Source organism: Piliocolobus tephrosceles, chromosome 19 (assembly GCF_002776525.5).
Source record: "Piliocolobus tephrosceles isolate RC106 chromosome 19, ASM277652v3, whole genome shotgun sequence".
Taxonomy (NCBI): domain Eukaryota; kingdom Metazoa; phylum Chordata; class Mammalia; order Primates; family Cercopithecidae; genus Piliocolobus; species Piliocolobus tephrosceles.
Genome location: NC_045452.1, coordinates 41762056 through 41783324, shown reverse-complemented (window position 1 = coordinate 41783324; position 21269 = coordinate 41762056). Strand labels below are relative to the sequence as shown.

At 43.1% G+C, this 21269-nt stretch overlaps 1 protein-coding gene across 6 annotated transcripts in view; it reads left to right on the top strand.

The window, feature by feature from the left end:
- The window catches only part of DYRK1A (dual specificity tyrosine phosphorylation regulated kinase 1A), a 151785-nt gene that overhangs the window by 1065 nt on the left and 129451 nt on the right, over positions 1 to 21269 (top strand). For 2 of the 6 annotated variants that reach the window (XM_023191505.1, XM_023191538.1), the window contains exon 1: positions 1025 to 1156. The exons of 1 other annotated variant lie outside the window; for it this stretch is intronic. The gene's annotated coding sequence lies outside the window, so the exon portion shown is untranslated. Of the gene's footprint in view, positions 1 to 295; positions 1157 to 21269 lie in introns of those variants that run through there. 3 more of the 6 variants (XM_023191548.2, XM_023191519.3, XM_023191545.2) reach the window with 3 other exon arrangements.

The following is a 21269-nucleotide window of genomic DNA, read 5'->3' as shown; positions in this document are numbered from 1 at the left end:
GTTTTGATTGACAGTTGCTATAGCGACCGGGTCGGCCTCCTCCTCTCCCCTCCCCCGGGCGAATCACGCGCCCTTCTCTGACACTCGTAGCAGGCCAGAGCTCCGAATTTATCCTTCACGTGACCTGAGGGGGTTGGGTGGTTGGCTGGGGACGGAGGGGGAGACGGAAAGGAGGGAACGGAATCTGCCGTTACCTGAGCAACAGGCCCCGCCCGCCGGATCGGGGCCGGGGGGCGGGAGAAGGACGTCAGCACGTCAGCCGGGGTTTTGCGTTTTGATTGACAGTTGCTATAGCGACCGGGTCGGTCCGTCGCCATTTTGTTGGTTGGTTTTTTTTTAAACCCTTTCGCTTCCCGCCCGAATAATAATAAAAAGCCCCATTGGAGTGAGGCGGGGGTGGCGGCGGCAACCGCGGCGGGGGTATCCGGGGAGACTGCTGCCGTCGCTGCTGCTGATCGCGGCCTAGGTCGGGCTCAGAGAGCGGACACCCCGAGCGGGGGGTGCGGGCGCCGCCGCCGCCGCTTCTGCTGCTGCTGTTCCTGCTGCTGCTGTTGGTGCCGCTGCCGCCGCCGGCGAGCGGGCGGGACCGGTGTGAGTGCGAGTGTGTGCGAGGGAGCGTGTGCGAGGGCGAGTGTGCGCGCGAGTGTGCGGGTGTGTGCGAGTGTCTGTCTGTCTGTGCGGGGACTCGGGGGCGGGCGGTTCAGGCTCTCCTGGCGGAGGAGCCGCCGCCGCCGCCCGGGCCCCGGCGCTTCTCGCTGCGCAGGTTCGGAGCGCGCGCCATTTTGTGAGATTTACAAAATCCTCCTCGGGAAGAAGCCGCCGGCAGCAGCCGCCGCTCGGCGCCCGGCCTCGCCGCCGCCGCCCTCTGTGCCGGGCCGGGCCGCGCGGCCCCGCCGCCGGGAATCGGGGCCCGGGGACTGCGGTATTTGCCGGGGAGGGGGCTGTCGCCTCCCCGGCCCCGGGCGCCGCTGGAACCGCGAGCCGAGGAGAGACTGAGCAGGCTGCGGCGCGGCCAGGAGCCGGAGCGCCGGGGGCGGAGAGAGGCGGCCGGGGCGGTGCTGGCTGCGGAGGCCGCGGCGGGAGCGGGAGCGCGGCGCGGGAGTCCGAGGCTGAGACTCACCGGAGGAAGCGGCGCGAACGCCCCGCCATCGTCCCGGTGAGTGTCCGGCCCTGCCGCGGCCCCGCCCGGCCCGGCGCTCGGCTCCCCCGGCGGCCCGCAGCCGGGCCCGAGCCGAGGCCGGCCGAGCGGAGGGAGGGACCTGCCATTTTAGGAGGAGGCGCCGCGGGCCCTGGGCCGGCCGCCGGGGGAGGGAGCCTCAGGCCCGGTCCCAAAGGAGCGGCGGGCGCGAGCGGAGGGAAAGTTGCGGAGGGTGGGAGCGGGGGCCGCGGCCTCCCGGGAGCCGGGGCCTGGGGGCCCGTAGACAGCTCCAGACCTTCACTGGCCGCCCGAGCGAAGGGGTGGAGGTTGTCTTCCTCCTCCTCTTCCTCCTCATCCTCTTCCCCCAGCTCCTCCCTCGTCCCTCCTCTCGGTCCCCACCAGTGTGGGAACCGCCGGGGTGCTTCGCAAGGACAATGCACGGGTTAAGAAAATGGGGCCGGCTGGGCGAGGACGGTGGGGCCGGGCCGGGCGCCGGCGAAGGTCGGGAGCCGCTGCCTCGGCGGCCCTGGGGGTCCGCGCCTGAGCGAGGGGCACTCACTGGTCTCCGAAGTTGGGCGGGGAGCGCGAGTGTCCCCGGCGGCTCGGGGTGGAGGGATGACCTGCCCGGCAGCCGGGGGAGTTGGTGGCTGAGGAGAGGTGAATTAGAATGGATACCTGTGTATCGCCACAAAACTTCACGAGTCTATTTATAGGCACAAACCCACTCTCACTTCGGAGCCACGGAAGCTGCTGAGCAGTTCAGCTCTTGGCAAAAGGCTCCTCCCTAATCTGAAATAGTTAAAAATGGTAAAATTACTGAGTCAGTGACTTCGCTTCCTTGCCTGTGCCTTTAGCCCAACCGTAGGTGACACGAATCCCGTAATCTAGGCGCAGCGCAGGAATGCTAGCACCATTTGATTCTTGAATTCCTCCCAAATTGTCAGAAAATACGCCTTAGAATATGGTTTTCACAAGTGCCAGGCGCTGTTCTCAGGGTTTTCCGTGGATCGACCAGCTTGCCCAGCCAGTAGGAACTGTTCCCATTTTACAGATGAGGAGACTGAGCCTGGAGAAGGGGCACTGACTGGTAATACAGCTGGGACTCCAGGAGCCAGGAAGCTGTAGCCAGTCTGGACTTGTGAATCACTAGGGTGTAACTCATTATTATAAATACTGGCAAATTTTGGAGTGATTCGTGTGTAATGACTCAGGGTTCTAACCCAGAGATTGTGTCCCCGTATGGTTTTTAGCATGGAATTAACCTTTGTGGCTTGCCGAGGCCGAAAGGTAAGGTAATGGTAATGAACCCTCTTAATGAAACTTTTCAGTCCATTTTTACCCCCCAAGAAAACTATGTAGTCAATTTTTGAATGAAAGGAATTAAAAATATTCCTTGGTGTGTTTTGTACTTCAAACTTAATTTTGATTATGGTCGTCTTCTGAGTATTGATGAGTCATAAGAAAGTTTTGTGTGAAGTTATTTTTATTTATTTTATTCTTTGCTTAAGAGCCTCTGTGACCCCTTTATACTTTGTGTCCAAAGTTAATGAATATATTTAGCATTTTGATTTTGAGGTGTTTTAATAATTCAGTGGAATTACCTTTAGTTTTTGTTTTCTTAGATTTCTCGTATCTTGATCCGTTACTTTAGAATATGGTTTTCAAGTAGACTTTTAAAAATGTGAGACTAGAACTAAAGTTTCATATGCTGAGGTTTTAAACTGCAGAAGATCATTTCAAAGAAACTGGCTATGAAAAAAGCTTACTTGATTGTAGTTAAGATTTTTTACGTATACTTCAAGTATCCCAGTACTTGAAGGAGGATTTTCCCTGGTATAGCAGTGGTGTTTATGGTAGCTGTCCAAATTTATTTGAGACTTCAAACCATGCTAGAAAGTTAAGGACTCCTGTCAATGTCTACACCTAGTTCTCTTGTAAAACTAGTTGTAAACATTTCATTTTTATCTCAAGACCTCAGAGATTATTAAAGGAGGAAGGATCACTCCTTGTGTTTGCACCATGAAGGCACACTCCTTTTTAACATCTGGTGGATGTTGAAGAAAGGTTTGAAGGAATAGACTTGAATGAATGGTAATTATTGGTAGGGATGAGAAATGGACCACATGACCTAGTGAGATCTTTTGTTATTGTTAGGAATTTGAGATCTAAGTGTAAGATCATCTCTTAAACCTTTTAACGATATTTTGGTGGAACATATTAGAAACTTAACGCATTGTTATGTGCAAGAGATTTAAAAATAAGTCCAGTTTTTTAGAGGCACTAACATTTAAGATAATGTAGAACATTCTATATTAGTGCAATGTCTTGTTAGGGAATGTGGACAGTAAAAACGGCCATTTGTTAAAAGTTTTTTTCCCCTCTAAAATATTGTCTGATGTTTGCTCCTTGGTGTTATTTATGGAGAGTTCTGTTTTGGAGAGTTACTGTTTATGACTTAAAGATATGGAGGTGGAGAGGCCTAGGTAACTGCAACAATGTATTTAAGTAATTTACTTTAGGTTTTTAGAGTGCTATGAATGTTTATCTGCAAAAGGAAAATTCAAGATACCTTGTTATAAGCATGGTATACAGTGACCTTTGGCATGCCATTTTGTTTTGTAACTACACAAAGTGTTAATTTGGATTGAATCTTGGTTTTCACTTGAAAACCATTATTTTTAAAGAAATAGCTTAGAAATTTAGACTGCCCTGGGGTGTTTTCGTGTGTCTGTTTATGGTTGACAGGTATCTAGTTAAGAGAAGAAAATGTGGATAGAATTAACTGTACTATAGGCGAGAAGGGAATTGCCTTATACATGCCACTAAACACAAGATGAGAATGGGAGTGGGCTTCGCTTGTGACTTCTTGGTATTTGTGATTAGGTGTGTGCCAGTTTGTCTTTGCTTTGGCATTAGCTTTCCTCCTATTTCAGAGGGCTTTCACATTTCCTATACACATACAGGAAACAGTTTCACCGCTCTCCAAGAAAAAACTTACCTAAACCCAGCAAAACCCAAAAACTTCCAGAAAGTCTTTATCAAGAACTTAGTTCCTCATCTGCAAAGTTGTAGTAATCTTATTTTGTAGTAATCATAAGCAGTTATTTAACTGAACTAAGAATCTTTACTTTCTGTTGAGTGTTTTGGTGATTTTACTTCCATATATGTTCGTCTGTTTTCTATTTTAAGTAAAGATATTACGTGAAACTATTAGTTATGTTTCCTGAAACTTGATACTAACAGTTTGCCCTGTGAAAGTGAATTGCGTGACCAGTACAATAGCACCTTATGTATATATAGTGGTTTCGCCTTTTAAAAGACTTTTTACCAGATGTTATCTTGACTGTTGGGCAGTTTTCTGATGGCTAGAGAAGTGGTAACTTATAACCCAAAGCTTGCTCAACTTTGGATTAAAAAGTTTGGAGAGTTAAAATTTGTGTTTAATTACTTCGAAAAATCAGCAAATTATATTAAATTACCTAAAATTTCTCCTCAGTTGCTCCCAAATGAAGATAGCTTTTTGAAGTCTTGCTTTATGTCAGTGCTACAGTGTTAAGCTAGAGTTGTAAAGTTTACCATAGAGTGAAAGTGAAATGTAGACCTCATGTGACTAAAATAATAATTGAAGGTTCATATTGGGTAATTGAAGATAGATCTTATTTCTTAATATTCTGGCTACAAGCAGCCTTAGTTTGATTTTTTTTTTTTTAATATATGAAAACAAAATGATTTGGAAATACTGCATTGTATAAGCCAGCTAGGTGTTTAAAAAGTTAAGCTTTTGCTTTGAAATCCTACTACCAGGGTACTAAAACGAGTGAGAATTGTTTATTGGAGATAATACCCTATATTGAACACTTGAAGTGGTGTGGTTTCTCCTGGGCATATGTTTTGCTAATGCAGAACCATCTTGGTGTCTTGGCAATTGTTTCTTCTAACAGAGCTATGTATCTTTCCTTCTCTTCTGGAAAGAGATATTTAAAAGTTTGTATTACTGTTAAAACTTAAGTTTTGACAAGTTACATACTTTTTTTTTTTGTTAGGGGCAGATGCTCATATCTGATATGCAGTGAGTAATAGCTTAAAATGTGTCTTTGTTCTTGTCAGTGAATATTCTTGTTTTATCTCCCCATGTTAGAAAAATGTTTCAATTGATTTTTTGGAGGGGGGCCCAGTGAACTGGCTTCTCATGGAATGAAACTGGCTTTCAGCATCAACTCTATTTTAAATAACATCCCTGTTCATTAAATAACTCCCTAATTTTTCTGAGTGTATAAAATTTCCAATGACAAGATTTGATTTTTTAATTTTTAAAAAAGCATTCACGAAAAGCTTTTCTGTATTATCTATATTATAATATAGAGCTATTTTGGCATCTTGGCAGTTGGTTCTTCTACCAGAGCTATGCATCTTCTCTTCTGGGTTTTTCACAAAAGCTTTTGCATGTGCATAAAATTATGGACATGTATGGTTAAGGCTTGCATCTTGGCATCCATGTATTTGGGTAGAAAGATGCTTGAGGCCAGGCATGGTGGCTCACACCTGTAATCTCAGCACTTTGGGAGGCCGGGGTGGGCGGATCACTTGAGGCCAGGAGTTCGAGACCAGCCTGGGCAACATGGTGAAACCCTGTCTCAAAAAAAAAAAAAAAAAAACAAAAAAAACCAGGCGTGTTAGTGCCGCCTGTAGTCCAGGAGGCTGTATTCAGGAGGCTGAGGTGGGAGGATCACTTGAGCCTGGGAGGTGGGGGTTGCCGTAAGCTGAGATTGTGCCACTGCACTCCAGCCTGGGAGACAGAGCTTGACTTGTGACATCTGTCTGTCTGCTCGCTATCCAGTTATAGACAGCAGTTGAGGCAGCTTGATACTGTGGAAAGATCCACTGCCCATGAAACCGTGAACAGAGGCTCCAGAGTCTGGCTGATCTGATTCTCAATAGGTTCTGTTGACTGTGTGACTTTAGGCACAGTGATTTCACCAAACATCAGTTTCCTCATCTGTGAAATGAGGTTGATAGTAATTAGCATAGGAATATTGTGGAAATTGAGAATTGAGATAATGCATGTACATTTCTTCATGGATTTTTCTCTCCTCCTTTTTGTCTCATCTTCATTCATACTCATTCTGTGATCCTGGCATAAATTTCTTCAGAGAGGCCTTCCCTAAACCCCAGTCCAGGTAAGCTTCCTTAGCCATGCATTCTTTTTGTGGCCAAGCAGGACCATTTGCTTTTCTTTCGCAACCCTTACTGCAAGTATAATTATTTGTATATATTCTTATATATATATATATAATTGTTCATTTAATTTCAGCTTCTCCCTCTCCATTACATTTTAAAGTTCATTTGGACGGGAGTAAGTCTTTCCTAATCATGGCTGTAACTCCAGTGCCTGCACGTAGGGAGTTTAGATTCGTGGAGTGACAGAACGCGGAGCCTGTGTGCCGAATACTTCCTGACGACCACTCCTTATCCCTGTCATCTTGGGCAAAACAGCTTCTCTTCGCTTCGGTATCCTGTATGCCAGATATAGGGAGCACTGGCTGCCCTGCCCAGGATTTTGAGAATGTGAAATGAGATACTGTAATGAAGTGCTAAAGTGTAAAATGCCATATAAATATAAAATGGCACAGTAGTAATAATCTCAGTAGTGGGGTTATTCAGTAGAAAGCTCTGTTGTGACTTAAAGTAAGAATACAGAATTTTAGCTTTGCTGAGTTGGTTGGTAGCTAATATTTAATAGTTAAGATAAATTTAAGCTTTCTTAAATGTACTAGTTAGAATGTAGATGGGCCTGTTTCTGACTAAATACAGTGGCTTACACGAGAAGTTTATTTTTCCTTCATAAAACAACACTATAAATTATCTGAGGCTGATATGGTGACACCATGATACGAGGGAGCTTGGTTCCTTCTGTCTTGTTGCTTTCCTGTGCTTAAGGAGATACCATTTTCTTCATAGTACAAGGCAGCTTCCCACTACGTCCACAGTTCAGGAATAGGATTTTGGGAAGGCACATTACATCCTTTTAAAGACAAACCTGGTAGTTGCATACATGACTTTTGTTCATACCCTGTTGGTCATAACTTAGTCATGTGGCCGTGTTTAGACTCAAAGGAGTGTGGAATATTGGTCTTTGATAGGTGGCTATTTGGCTGAAAATTTGTATCTCCTGAAGAAAGGGAGAATGGGGGATGATTAAACATTGCCTGTCACACTTTCAAATGTTTTGGGAGAAACTTCCAGAAATAGACTTTGAAAATACAATGGATTGCACTAGTTAATACGTTTCTGTATTAATCATTAATTAATCATTAATCTTTTAAACTATGTTATGTGAATTCAAATAGACCATTACGCAAAATACACATAAGTGGTCAGTTTAGAAAAATGTAGCTATACTTTTAGTAGTGAAGGGATTTTGGGTCTAATAACAATTATTTTACTGTTACTTTATTTTCTGATAGAAACATGGTTCTTGATTGTTGTGCTTGTATCATGTAAACACTATTTGAAATCCGAGCTTTTGTATTTAGTGTTAATAGTCTACTGGACCAACTGTATGTCTTCCTGCTCATACCCTCAGCAAACAGTGCTACAGTAACACTTGTGTGTTGTCAGGATGTCATAAAGTTTTGAGTCACGGAACACTGCAAGAAGGGTGATAGCAGAGATACTTAAACATACACTTACTATCTATTATCTTCCTCTTTAATTCCTGTGGGTTTGAAAAAGAAAAATATCTAAGATTCCTTTAAACTATACAGTATTATTAGCTCTAGTACAGACTTGGGAAAACTAATGGTTCCCAAACAGTCTTCTGGAGAACTTGTCAAAGTTAGAGATTTCCAAGCTCAGATGCCTCTCTTTCTGTAGCTTTGGAGTGATGCTCTGGAATCTGCTTTCTGTTTTGTTTTTGTGTTTGTTTTTTGAGACAGAGTCTTGCTCTGTCACCCAAACTGGAGTACAGTGGTGCCATCTCCGCTCACTGCTAGCTCCGCCTCCCGGGTTCACGCCATTCTCCTGCCTCAGCCTCCCGAGGAGCTGGGACTACAGGTACCTGCCACCATGCCCAGCTAATTTTTTTGTATTTTTAGTAGAGGCTGGGTTTCACCATGTTAGCCAGGATGGTCTCAATCTCCTGACCTCGTGATCCGCCCACCTCGGCCTCCCAAAGTGCTGGGATTACAGGCGGGAGCCTCTGGGCCCCGCCGAAATCTGCTTTCTTACAGACTCCAGGTGATCCTGATGCAGTAGGAATATTTTGAGAAACACCACTACAGTTCATTTCTCACATATTAGAGAAGGAGATGGGTGCAGAGAAGCTCAGTGCCTCAGAGTAAGCAGGCCTGGGACTAGCGTTGTTTTTCCTCTTGGTTCTTTGTTCTTTCTACAGAAGAGGGAATAAAGGACAAGGTGTACAGAGTGCAGTGGGATTTTATAGGGATGGTTATCATCTTAAGTATGTGGCTTTTAATGTGGGAGCTCATGTCTAGTGAATGGTTGGCCTAGTTGTCCTTTTTGCCCTAAAGAAAAATAATGTGAATGTTTAAATATTCAAGTGAATATTTTAAGGTGAAGTGAATATTTGAAGGTGAGAAGCTGAAGGTTTTAAATAAGGTTTTGTTAGTATCAGCACTATTGTGGGCAGTGTATATACAGCATTAGAATAGACATTTAGAAAGCTACTTACTTGACATGATTAGAAGGAACAAAGGTAGTTCTTGTCTTCAAATTACTACTTTCCTTTTAGGTTGCTTGTAATTTTCCCTGTTGGAATTCATTTCATTAGATTAAGGTAAAATCTGCATTCCCTAATTTAAAATTTTAAAATTAGAATATTCCTAGAGGAATTTTTTTTTTTTTTTGAGATGGAGTCTTGCTCTGTGGCCCAGGCTGGAGTGCAGTGGCCGGATCTCAGCTCACTGCAAGCTCCGCCTCCTGGGGTCACCCCACTCCCCTGCCTCAGCCTCCCGAGTAGCTGGGACTACGGGCGCCCGCCACCTCGCCCGGCTAGTTTTTTGTATTTTTTAGTAGAGACGGGGTTTCACCGTGTTAGCCGGGGTGGTCTCGATCTCCTGACCTCGTGATCCGCCCGTCTCGGCCTCCCAAAGTGCTGGGATTACAGGCTTGAGCCACCGCGCCCGGCCTTTTTTTTTTTTTTCTGAGATGGAGTTTCACTCTTGTCACCCAGGCTGGAGTACAATGGCGCAATTTTGGCTCACTGCAACCTCCGCCTTCCAGGTTCCAGCAATTCTCCTGCCTCAGCCTCCTGAGCAGCTGGAATTACAGGTGTCTGCCACCATACCTGACTAATTTTTTGTATTTTTAGTAGAGATGGGGTTTCACTATATTGGCCAGGCTGGTCTCTAACTCCTGATGTTGACCTCCTGAAGTGTTGAGATTGTAGGTGTGAGCTACCATGCCCAGAATATTCCCTGGAGGAATATTCTTTACCTGGTATGAGGTTAACACTTTATTTGTATCAGTTATTATTATTAGATCTAGCCTGAAAACCCATAGTCCTAATTTGGAACAGGCATGCCTGTGTTTGCACCCAGAAGCTGCCTTTTGGCCTGCCAAGCCTCCCTGTTCCTGTTCGCCTGTAAACCTGAAACCGCAGGCCCCACGAGCAGATGAAGAGATGAACTGAAGAACGACAGACGGTGTGGTGGAGAGAAGGAGTCTCAGTGCTGGGGGGAGTTCCGCTGGGGGTGGTCAAAGAGGAGATAAGCCGCTGAGTGCAGGTGTCAGTCCAGAAATCAGAATGATGCCTGCCTGCACTAAGAATGTTTTGGAAAGGAGGGAAGAACACAGTACGTGTGCCCTTTACTGAGAGAAATGAAGGGTATGTTTAGGCCAGGCACAGTGGCTCATGCCTGTAATCCCAAGACTTTGGGAGTCCGAGGTGGATGAATCACGAGGTCAGGAGTTTGAGACCAACCTGGCTAACATGGTGAAACCCTATCTCTACTACAGATACAAAAATTAGCCAGGTGCAGTGGTGGGCGCCTGTAGTCCCAGCTACTCCGGAGGCGGAGGCAGGAGAATTGTTTGAACCCTGGAGGCGGAGGTTGCAGTGAGCTGAGATCGTGCCACTGCATTCGAGCCTGGGCGACAGAGCGAGACTCCGTCTCAAAAAAAAAAAAAATAAAATAAAATTAAGGGTATGTTTAAGAAATGTCTCCTTGTGGTATGGTCATGGGAAGGTTCATGTGAGAATTCTCTGGTGGCCAGAGGTTGGTAGTGTTAGCCGGCTTCGATGGCTTCCTATCACTGAGAGCGTGGGTAATGGCACCGTGGGTAGTTCTGCCTAGGACCCACTGTGCTTGATTAACTGTTGGACTAGAGGAAGTGTCCCTGTTTTCTTACTGTCTTATTTGTTAGGGCCCCTATTTGAGCAGTCTTATCAAATATATAAGGTACAGTTCTGATCATCTGGGATATTCTAGTTTTTAAAGAGATCTACAAGTGGTATATAGTTAAAAAAAACAAGCTCTGTGGAATGATAGCAGAGCTATCTCATGTTCTATAATAATGTGGAATGATAGCAGAACCTTCTCATGTTCTATAATAATAACTGTTCAGTTTTCCTACCAGAAATGTACGCATGTGTATACACGCAATTATATATGTTATACTTTTAATACATATTGTGTTAGAAAACTATGATCCCATTATTTTTAAGTGTGAAGACATTAGGTGTGTGTGTATGTGTATGTGCACTTTTAAAACCCAAACCAAATGGGATCATACATACTAAATACACAGTTTTGCAACTTAAGCTTGCTATTTATTTATTTATTTAGTTTTTGAGATAAGAGTCTCACTCTGTCACTCAGGCTGGAGTGCAGTGGCATGATCTTGGCTCATTGCAGGCTCCGCCTCCTGGGTTCACGCCATTCTCCTGCCTCAGCCTCCCAAGTAGCTGGGACTACAGGCGCCCGCCACCATGCCTGGCTAATTTTTCATATTTTTAGTAGAGATGGGGTTTCACCATGTTAGGATGGTCTCGATCTCCTGACCTCGTGATCCGCCCACCTCGGCCTCCCAAATTGCTGGGATTACAGGTGTGAGCCTCCGCGTCCAGCCAGCGTTTTTTTTTTTTTTTTTTTTATTTTACTAGACCTGTCTTAGAAATCTCTCCTTGTTAGCTCACAGAGCTCCTGTTTTTTTTTTTTTTTTTTTTTTTTTTGAGACGGAGTCTCGCTCTGTCGCCCAGGCTGGAGTGCAGTGGCCGGATCTCAGCTCACTGCAAGCTCCGCCTCCCGGGTTTACGCCATTCTCCTGCCTCAGCCTCCCGAGTAGCTGGGACTACAGGCGCCCGCCACCTCGCCCGGCTAGTTTTTTTGTATTTTTTAGTAGAGACGGGGTTTCACCGTATTAGCCAGGATGGTCTTGATCTCCTGACCTCGTGATCCGCCCGTCTCGGCCTCCCAAAGTGCTGGGATTACAGGCTTGAGCCACCGCGCCCGGCCAGAGCTCCTGTTTTTTAAATTTGGGACGGGGTCTCACTGTCACTGAGGCTGAAGTGCAGTGGCATGATCATAGTTCACTGTAGCCTTGACCTCCTGGGTTCAAGCTGAGTAGCTGAGATTATAGGTGTGCACCACCACGCTTAGCTAATATTTAGATTTTTTGTGGAGACATAGTCTTGCTATGTTGCCTGGGCCGGTCTTGAACTCCTGGCCTCAGTGATTCTCCCGTCTTGTCCTCTCACAGTGCAGGTGTGAGCGACTGTGCCCAACCCCTTTTGTTTTTAATGGTCGGAAAGTATTCTGTTTTATGGGTGTCCCTCTGTTTAGTCAGACTGCATTAAAGGACATTTAAGTTCGTATTTTTGCTCTTTTAAACAATGCTGGTATGTACTTCCTTGCATATATAGTTGTGTTCTGTGAGTATTGGCCATAGGATGTCTATTTATAAGGAAAGTGGCTGGTTCACCAGGTATATGCATATTTGAATATGTATTGCCATATCATCTTCCAGAAAGTAACAGTAGTTTATGTTTTCACCGGCAGTGTCTGAGACTGTATAGTTTCTAAAATCTCACGAACACTGTTGTTATCTTAGATTTTTGTGAATGTAATAGGTGAATAATGATGTCTAGTCGTTTGGATTTGCATTTCTTTAATTATGACTGAGTTTGAACACCTTAAGTTGTACTATAAGATTTTTATTTTAAATAACAAAATAATTCATTTTTCATCAGATATATGCTATAGTTAAAAGTATTTTCTGGGGCCAGGCGCGGTGGCTCACACCTGTAATCCCAGCACTTTGGGAGGCTGGGGGGACGGATCACCTGAGGTTGGGAGTTCGAGACCACCGTGACCGACATGGAGAAACCTCGTCTCTACTAAAAATACAGAATCAGCTGGGTGTAGTGGTACATGCCTGTAATCCCAGCTACTCGGGAGGCTGAGGCAGGAGAATCACTTGAATCCGGGAGGTGGAAGTGGCGTTAAGCCGGAGATCACGCCATTGTGCTCCAGCCTGGGCAATAATAGCGAAACTCCATCTAGAAAAAAAAAAAAGTTTTTTCTGGGTTCCCTTTATTTCTTTACTCTGTTGATTGAATAACCGATGTTTTGATAAATTGTAAATGCCTACAGAAAAGGGGGCTTTTTTCTTCTTCAATTGAGTAAATATTTGCACGTCCTCTGTATGAGATATGAGTCATGGTAGAAACTTTTGATTACAAAAGTGAATAAGATTTGGTTACATCTGCTTTTAATGTTGAGATAGGTGTGTGAATACAGGAAAACTTGAACACAGATAAGACCATGGCTGTTAACAGTTATTAGAGGGGTTGACATTGGAGAACTGGAAGAGCATAGGAAGTAAGACAATTATGGGGATTCAAGTGGAGTGTGCATTGTAGAGGAGATGGGACTGAGTCTTGATCTATGAAGACACAGAAGAGTGGATAGGCTTTCTATGGTGGAACCTGGGGACTTGACAATCTACTGTCAAGTCATGTGGGCAGCCAGTGGTGGTGGGAAGTGATGGTGACTTTGAAGAATGATAGAGTCATATGCCTCGAGCATCAGATGAGGGAGAGAGGGAGGGAGAGTGAGTTTGGTATGCTCAGGAAGTGAAGGGGACACTTGTGGACATGAGAGTGGTGTTGACTCTTAAATATTATAAAGAATTTGAGTTTGGGGCGATTGAAGGTTTTTCAGCAGGGATTAGGACAGATCTGTGTGTTATGGGGAGGTGACACTGTAAGAAGGAGGGTTTGAAAGTCAGGACCATTCTAGATGTGATGTATAGCCATGAGGGAATACGAAGAGGTGAAAAGTAGAAGACAGATGGGAAAACCTTAAAAATATTCTTAGTTATACTTTAATTTCCAGCAGACCGAAGTGAGTAATTCTGGATTCAAACAGCAGTATGGCCAAGTTTTTGGAGATAGGAAAAAGAGTATTAAGCTTTGTTGGCAGTATAGTAAAAGGTTCTAGGAGTGCAGTGATTGGTTTAGGGGGACATGGAGAATATGTCCTACTGAGGACCTGAAGGAGCTGTTGAGGAACTGAAGATAGAGTTATTACTGTAGTTCAGACCTTACATTAGGAACAGGTGGAAATAATTTGCAGCACCATTAAATATGACCTAAAAAATGGGGCAGTGGGAGAATGCAGTGTTTGAAGCTGTGAATCTGTAAAGGAAAAGGTTGTATCGTAATTCATGGTTTGGAAAAGTAGAAGTAGCTGAGCATGTGAGCAATTTCGTGTTTTCTGAGCGACTTAGTATTTGCCTGAAAAAATCTCATTATTCTGTTCATTTTTACATGTGTCCTAATTGGAAGATGGTTATTTAAAAAGCATTTATCTTGTAGAGTGATAGAACTATTTCTTGAGCACCTGCTGGTGCCAGATATAGAACCTGGGACCTGGGAATCAGTGCTGAAACAAAGGCCACTCCTGTCCTCACGGTCATTGATGTTACATTCTGGCTGGGAGAATCTTTTTAAGAGTTCTTGAGTAGGCCTAAGGACTTAGTCTAGAATAGACATCAAATTTTCCTTAAAGCGAACATAGAGTCTATAAAATGGAATAATTTTTGGTGTTCCTTTTTGAAGGTCAAAAACCTTTTGTTTCATTTTAGAGTCCTTTGGACAGTTAATTTTGACTTAAAAGTTTGTTTGGATAGAAATAGGACTCTAGTCTTTAAGACAAATACTGTCTGTTGAAAAATTTATTCTGATTTGGTTATTTTCCCTTGAAAAGAACAACTGTTATCACAGTGGCGTTTTTTAGTTTATCTTTACATCAAATGTTCGTTGTTAAGAGACATTGCTTCTGTGGTATAAAAGATTGTTTTGTAAAAGTTTGTCGAAACAACAATGGTAAGAAAACTAATAGGATCTCATTGAGTATTTTACAGTTTAATTTTTTTTTTTTTTTGTATTTCCTTGTTGTTCTGTAGTACAATTTAAAACATCAGTAAAGGGAGGTAAATTTTCCTAGGAATTGGCCTGAAGGCCCACAGTTACTCAGCAATATTAGAGACAGCTATGCAAAGGGAGAAGCCAGACGTTTTAAGATTCTTGGGAGACAGTTTATGGGAAGGCTGTTTGCTGAATAAGACAAAGATACAGACATGCAAAGTAAAGGATGTGGGCCTATAGGGAAGGTCAAAGAATAAGGAAAGTTCACTTGAGTGAGCAGAAATGGAAGAAGGATTTAAGCAAATAGATGAACAAGAATTCTCTCTTAAAAAAAAAACAAAAACAAAACCTACAAAATTCTTTAATGGTTTATTATGACTTTTGGGGTAAAGACCACACTAGTCGTAGAACCTGTAAGCCCTGCCACCTGAACGATCTGGCTCTGGCTTACTTACTGCCTCTTCTCACCAGTCTCTGGAATATGTGATTGTACTGGCTCCTGGGTTTTGCATGTGCTGCTTCCTTGGCTTGGGATCATCACTTCTATCAGCTCTTCTGTCCCTTCTGTCAGCTCTTCGTTTTTAAAATCTTACGTCTCCTTGTACTCTTCCTTCATAACGCTTATTACAGCTGATAATTTTTTAGTGCTTGTTCGATTAATGCCCTCCAGAGATCAGGGCCAGTAGTGTTTTGCTCTCTCTTGCAATCTCAGGGGTTGGCAGGGTGCTTGGCACATAGTAAACACTATATAAACATTTGTTGAATGAATCAGTGAACTACATGTTTTGGTCTTTACTAGTTGGTCTTAAGGACCAAAAACCTACCATAGGAAGATGTTTGTGCACTTGGAGTAAGAGATGAGCAGGAAAGATGGGAGCTTTGAGGACAAAGGAAAAGGTGAAGTTTTTTAAAGATAGGATTAGAAAGCTCTGTGTAGTCAGGAGAAAGAAAATTATTCATGGAATAACCCAACAAATGCGTATGAAATGCCTACTGTGTATTGAGAACTAGACACTGGAAATGTGGAGTGGAAAGATTCTGCCTTCTATATTAAAGGAGTGTACAATTGTAGTAGTTTACTGAAATGGGGACAGTCCTTAGTGGTCGTTTGGAGCAGGTGTAAGTTGTGGAGAGGGATCAGCCTGGATCAGGATATTCTTCACTGTTCTAGCCGACACAGTGAAGTTCATTCAGCAGTTATATCTGGAATATAGCTCTGGCATTTGTAGTAGCTTTCAGGTGCATGTCGAATATAAGTGCTATAGCCAGGTATGGTGGTGCGCAGTCCAGCTACTGAGGAGCCTGAGGCAGGAGGATCGCTTGATTCTGGGAGATTGAGGCTGCAGTGAGCTGTGTTTGTGCCACTGTACTCCAGCCTGAGTGAGTACACCCAGAGTGAGACCCTGACTCAAAAACAAAAACAACAACAAAAATCCCTGTAGCTTTGATTTTTTTGTTTAAAGACAGAGTAATTAAGAAAGTTCATTTAGATTCTTTTTGGCTGTAACTTCTACTTCAAGTTTGGACAACAGAACAAGATTGAGGAAAAGTTTGTAGTATGTACAGATTTTCAAAAGAATGAGTTGTGTGGTTAGAAAATTGAAGCTATTGATCTTGTCAGGTGAATGAGCTTTCTTAAAGCTTAGAAGGGATATGTTTGAATATAGTTTTGTAAACTGTATTCAAGTTTTGTAGTCACCTTTTCAGTGACTAATTTCTATAGTAAATATTCGGAAAATCTAATCATCACATAATTCTTGCAGGTCTTCTGTGCCTGGCTCTATGCTAGGCTCTCGGGACGTAATAGTGAATCAGATGGATACTCGGGGTTCCTGCCCTCATGCAGCTTTCTTTCTTTTTTTTTTAATAATTACTTTTTTTTTTTTTTTTTTTAGTAGCGATGGGGATCTCACTTTGTTGGCCAGGCTGGTCCAAACTCCTGGGCTCAAGTGTTCCTCCTGCCTCAGCCTCATGAAGTATAAGCTACTGCTCCTAGCAGTTGGAGCTTTCAGTTAGTCAGAACTCCGTGGAGTTGAGTGTAAAGGAAAACCTGGCTTGTGGATTGGGTGAGCAGTTTTATTGATTTACTTACTTATTTATAACTTCTTGAACTTAGTTTTGGGGGCACCATTTTAGACTAAACTACTTGTTGCTTTATTTCTGGTAACATAGGGAGTGTGGGATCACACTTATTTTACCAGGGTAAAATAAAAACTTGGATTCAACCTTTTGGCAGATTATTTTTTAAAAAAGGTATTCTTGTAAATCTGAGTTTCTCCTCTTATAAAGTAAGCTACTATTTAGTGATGGTAACAGTAGCTACTATTAATCAGTTACCTGCTGCAGACCAGCCACTGGCCTACTGAATGAATAACTTTATTATTAGTTACTTTAATATACCTGGAAAGTGATTGGTATCATGCCTGTTATATAAGTTGCAAGGAAGTAAACCATAGTAGGTATTATATGCCACCTCCAGATAATAAAAAGCCTGAACAGTTAAGTGCCCTATAGTTGAACATTTAGAGAAAAAGAAGAATTTCTGTAACCCATTAACTGAAGAACTAGATAAAAGTTCTGGCATGCTGGGATTGATACCTTGTGCTTATTGGTTCATTAGTTTTTTTGGGATTATAAACAAAATAATCTAACACCTTTCTGTGTTTGGGAAATTCTTTATCTTAGGAGTCTTTGTGGGAGGGAGAGAGATCTCCACCATTAAGAAAGCTAATTGTTCACTTTCCTTACCACTTTTGCAGTTAGGATGCAATCCTGTGGCCTCCATGACTGGCTGTGCTTGACTACCTCAGAGGCCAGTGATTTGCAGAAGCGGGCAGTATGTAGACTCTGTATTCTCTATTCGAGGAGGGATGGGGATGTGATAGCAGCTTTATCTTTTCCATAGGCAGCAGTGACTGAGATTGCTGTTGCAACACTTAATGCTTGGTGTTGGTGTTAGCGTAAGTTGCAGTGCCTGAGTCTCGTTTGGTCTTCACTGGACCATATCTGTGGGTTTGAATTTTGGATGTTCTTGACTATGTAGCTTTCCAGCCTGGTCTCCTTGGGGTTTTCTGTGAGTTGCCTAATACACTTTAATAACTTCCTTTCAGCTTAAACATAAAGCCAGAGCCAGTTTCTTTGTTTGCAACTAAGAACCTTTACTTGGAAGGTGCTAATTAAGACAATAGACAATTCCAAGGAACTCTCCTGGGTCAGATTTACCTGCATGTAGATTAGAATTTACTAATGAGAAGAGTTCACAGTATATATTAAGTGAAATACTTAGAAACCTGTTTATTGATTTAATTAGTTGGTTGAATTTGAGTGCCTCTTCTTGGCCGGGATATGTTTTAGGTGTTAAGGATACAGGACTAACAAGATTGAAAAGGTCCCTGCACTCACAGAGCTTATGTTCCATTGTAAGGTGTAGAATAAACAAGCAAATAACATAATTACAAAAAGTGATAAATGCCATGGAAAAAATAAAGATAGAGTGATGTGATAGGTATTGGGATGGGGGTGTGTGTGTAGGATTTGTATCTTAGTGTAGAACATTTAGTTTAAACTTCAGTGTCAGGAATCATGGCTTCTGCTTTTGACTATTCTGAATTTGCCTTCCTACTGTAAACATCTAGAACACTGGACAAAACACAGGGAACAACTGTTTTCAGAAGGCAGCTAATAGGCAGCACAGAACTGTTATCCCTGACAGATGGGAACCAAGTGAGATGGGCCCTGTGATGGCCGGTTTTCTGTTCGAAGGCACTTTTCACACCTCAGTGCAGGAAGGGGATCCCAGATAAAGCCATGTGGCCTCACTGAGTTGAGAAAACAAGGATTGGAGTTAGAGGTAACCAAGGGTGGTTGTCATTTGAGGAGCAGAGTTCCAGAGAGGAGGGAGCTATGCAGAGAGAGAGTTCCAGAAAGGAGGGGGCTACGCTGAGAGAGAGAGTTCCAGAGAGGAGGGGGCTATGCTGAGAGAGAGTTTTTACACATCTACTTAGTGGTCCCCTGAAGTGTTTGATTGTACATGTATAAGGTGAAGTTTCACAAAAGAACAATTTCTGGGGGAGCTGTAAGCAGAAGAAATCTCAGAATTTACAGAGGGCTGAGAATTTTTTGAGTACCTTATAACCAGAGTGGAAATGCAGGATTCATTGAGACCCCGGAAGAGTTATGTCTTAATAGTGGGGCTAACCTAGTCCTGAAGTAAAGACTCCTAACTTGCTTGAAAAAAGCTTAAAAGCAAGCCTTGAAAGAAGCAAACTAATCTGAAACTAATGTAATTGCCTGTTACGCTCTGTCGCCCAGGCTGGAGTGCAGTGGTGCGGTCTTGGCTCTCTGCAAGCTCCGCCTCCCGAGTTCACGCCATTCTCCTGCCTCAGCCTCCGGAGTAGTTGGGACTACAAGCGCCCGCCACCACGCCCGGCTAATTTTTTGTATTTTTAGTAGAGATGGAGTTTCACCATGTCAGTCAGGATGGTCTCCATCTCCTGACCTTGTGATCCACCCGCCTTGGCCTCCCAAAGTGCTGGAATTACAGGCATTAGCCACCACGCCCAGCCTACGGTGCCCAACATTCTTTAAAGGAGTATAACAGATCTCAATATTAATCATGTAAAATGTCCAGCATGCAATCAGAGATTACTAAATGTGTAAAGAATCAGGTTAACATGACGGCATAGTTAGGAAATCAAGCAGTTGAAACCTAGAACTCACATAGATGTTAGGATGGACAGACAAGGATATTAAAACAGTTATTGTAACTGTATTTCATATGTTCTGAAAGTTTGGCAGAAACGTGGAAGGTATACAAAAGACGCAGATCAAACTTTTTAGCAGCAAAAATTATGTGATATGAAAAATATACTGGAGTGCGTTAATGGTACTTTAGACATTTAGAAGAAAAGATTAGTGAACTCGAAGACATAGAAGAGAAAATTTAGTCAATAGAAATATTAATGACAAGTAATGGAATTAGCAGACAAGGTTGTTAAAATGGCTGTCATAAAATGCAGGATCAGATTGTGGTTAATGTTGACATCTTGGATGTGAGGTTTGCTTAAGAATAATTGTGACAAGCAGAAGTTGGCTTCATGCATACATCTACATGAAGTTAGAGTAGTTGAAAATCAGTATTTGAGCAGAGCAGGGTAGAAGAACTTTATTATGCAGCAGTATATCTCTTGCTAAATGACAGTATCACTACAGAGTTAGTAGCTTAAAACATATACTTCCATTTATTATCTCAGTTTCTTTGGCTCAGATGTCTGAGCACAGTTCAGCTGAGTCCACTGCTTTAGGGTCTTAGAAGGCTGTAAAGATGTTGGCTGAGCCTGTGGTCTCATTTGAGACTTAACCACAGAAAGATCTCTTCTAAGCTCATATGGTTGTTGGCAGGATTCTGTTCTTTGTGCACTGTCAGACTGACGGCCTCAGTTTCTTGCTGTCAGTCAGCAAACATCTGCCATGAGTTTATTGCCATGTGGTCCTTTCTGACACGCCCACTTCATTCGCAAAGCCAGTGAAGGAGACTCACCTTGCGAGAGGTGTACATCTTACGTGAGGTGTACATCTTACGTGTCATAACCGTGGACGTGACATCCCATTACCTTTGTTGTATTCTCTTGCTTAAAAACAAGTCACAGGTACTGCCCACACTCAGAGGGAATGGTCTGCACAGGATGTGAACGCTAGGAGGTGGGATCATGGGAGCCACCTTAGAGTCTGTCTATCAAAGTTCTCTGAACTTTGTTTTCTCATCGCTTCATGACTTGTTTCACCGGAATTTTAGAGCTGTTAGGCTTTATTGCTTTAAGAAAGCACTTTTAGTGTTACCATACCATGTTCTTCTAGTTAATGGAGAAATTAGTCTGAAAGATTTTCCCTCTGTTTCTGCTCTTCTTCTCTAATGTTTGCAGACCACTCCTCCTTGAGATGGTATGAAGGAAATAAGCCTGGGGAAAATTACCTTCTTGGAGATTGACAGCTTACATTAGCATATTGTAGGAAACTTTTGCACCCGTTAACATAGTTAGGGCAATCTTTATTAAGCTTTCCCTGAGCACTTTATAAAAATACGCATACCACTAGCCAGTAAGGTATTGTTTTCATTTAACCTATGATGAAACAGGCTTAGAGGTGAACTAATTTTCCCATTTTAAATGGGAAGTGGTTGATAGGGTAGGATTCAAATCAGGCCTTAGTTTCCACTCTTAGTTTTTATTCTGTATTGCTCTGTGTTATCATGGTGAGTTGTGTAGTTATTTCACTATATATTAATGTTGCAATGTTATACTAATAGAAATAAAGTGCACAATAAATGTAGTGCGCTTGAATCATCCTAAAACCATCTCTCCACTCCCAACCCCCACCCTGCCCTTTGAAAAATTGTCTTCCACGAACCGGTCCCTGGTGCCAAAAAGGTCGGAGATCTCTGCCGTGGAGCAATACTTGTCAAACTTTCTCACGTCGGGGCCTTCCTGGACGAAATTGAAGACACTGTTTTGGGTATCCTGAGGGTTTTAGCGGATCTTGGCACATCTAAAACATCTGTGGTGCTATGTGCCACACACACCAGTTGGCAAGCTCTGCCCTATAGGTAATCATTTTTTCCTCAATTCTTTTAGCTGCTTCTTCAATTTACCTCTCTATTCTAAACAGTGTGCTTATTGTATCAGGATGCTTTTGGATGCAGCTATTGAACCTGACCCATACTGGCTTAAAATAAGAGGACTTAAC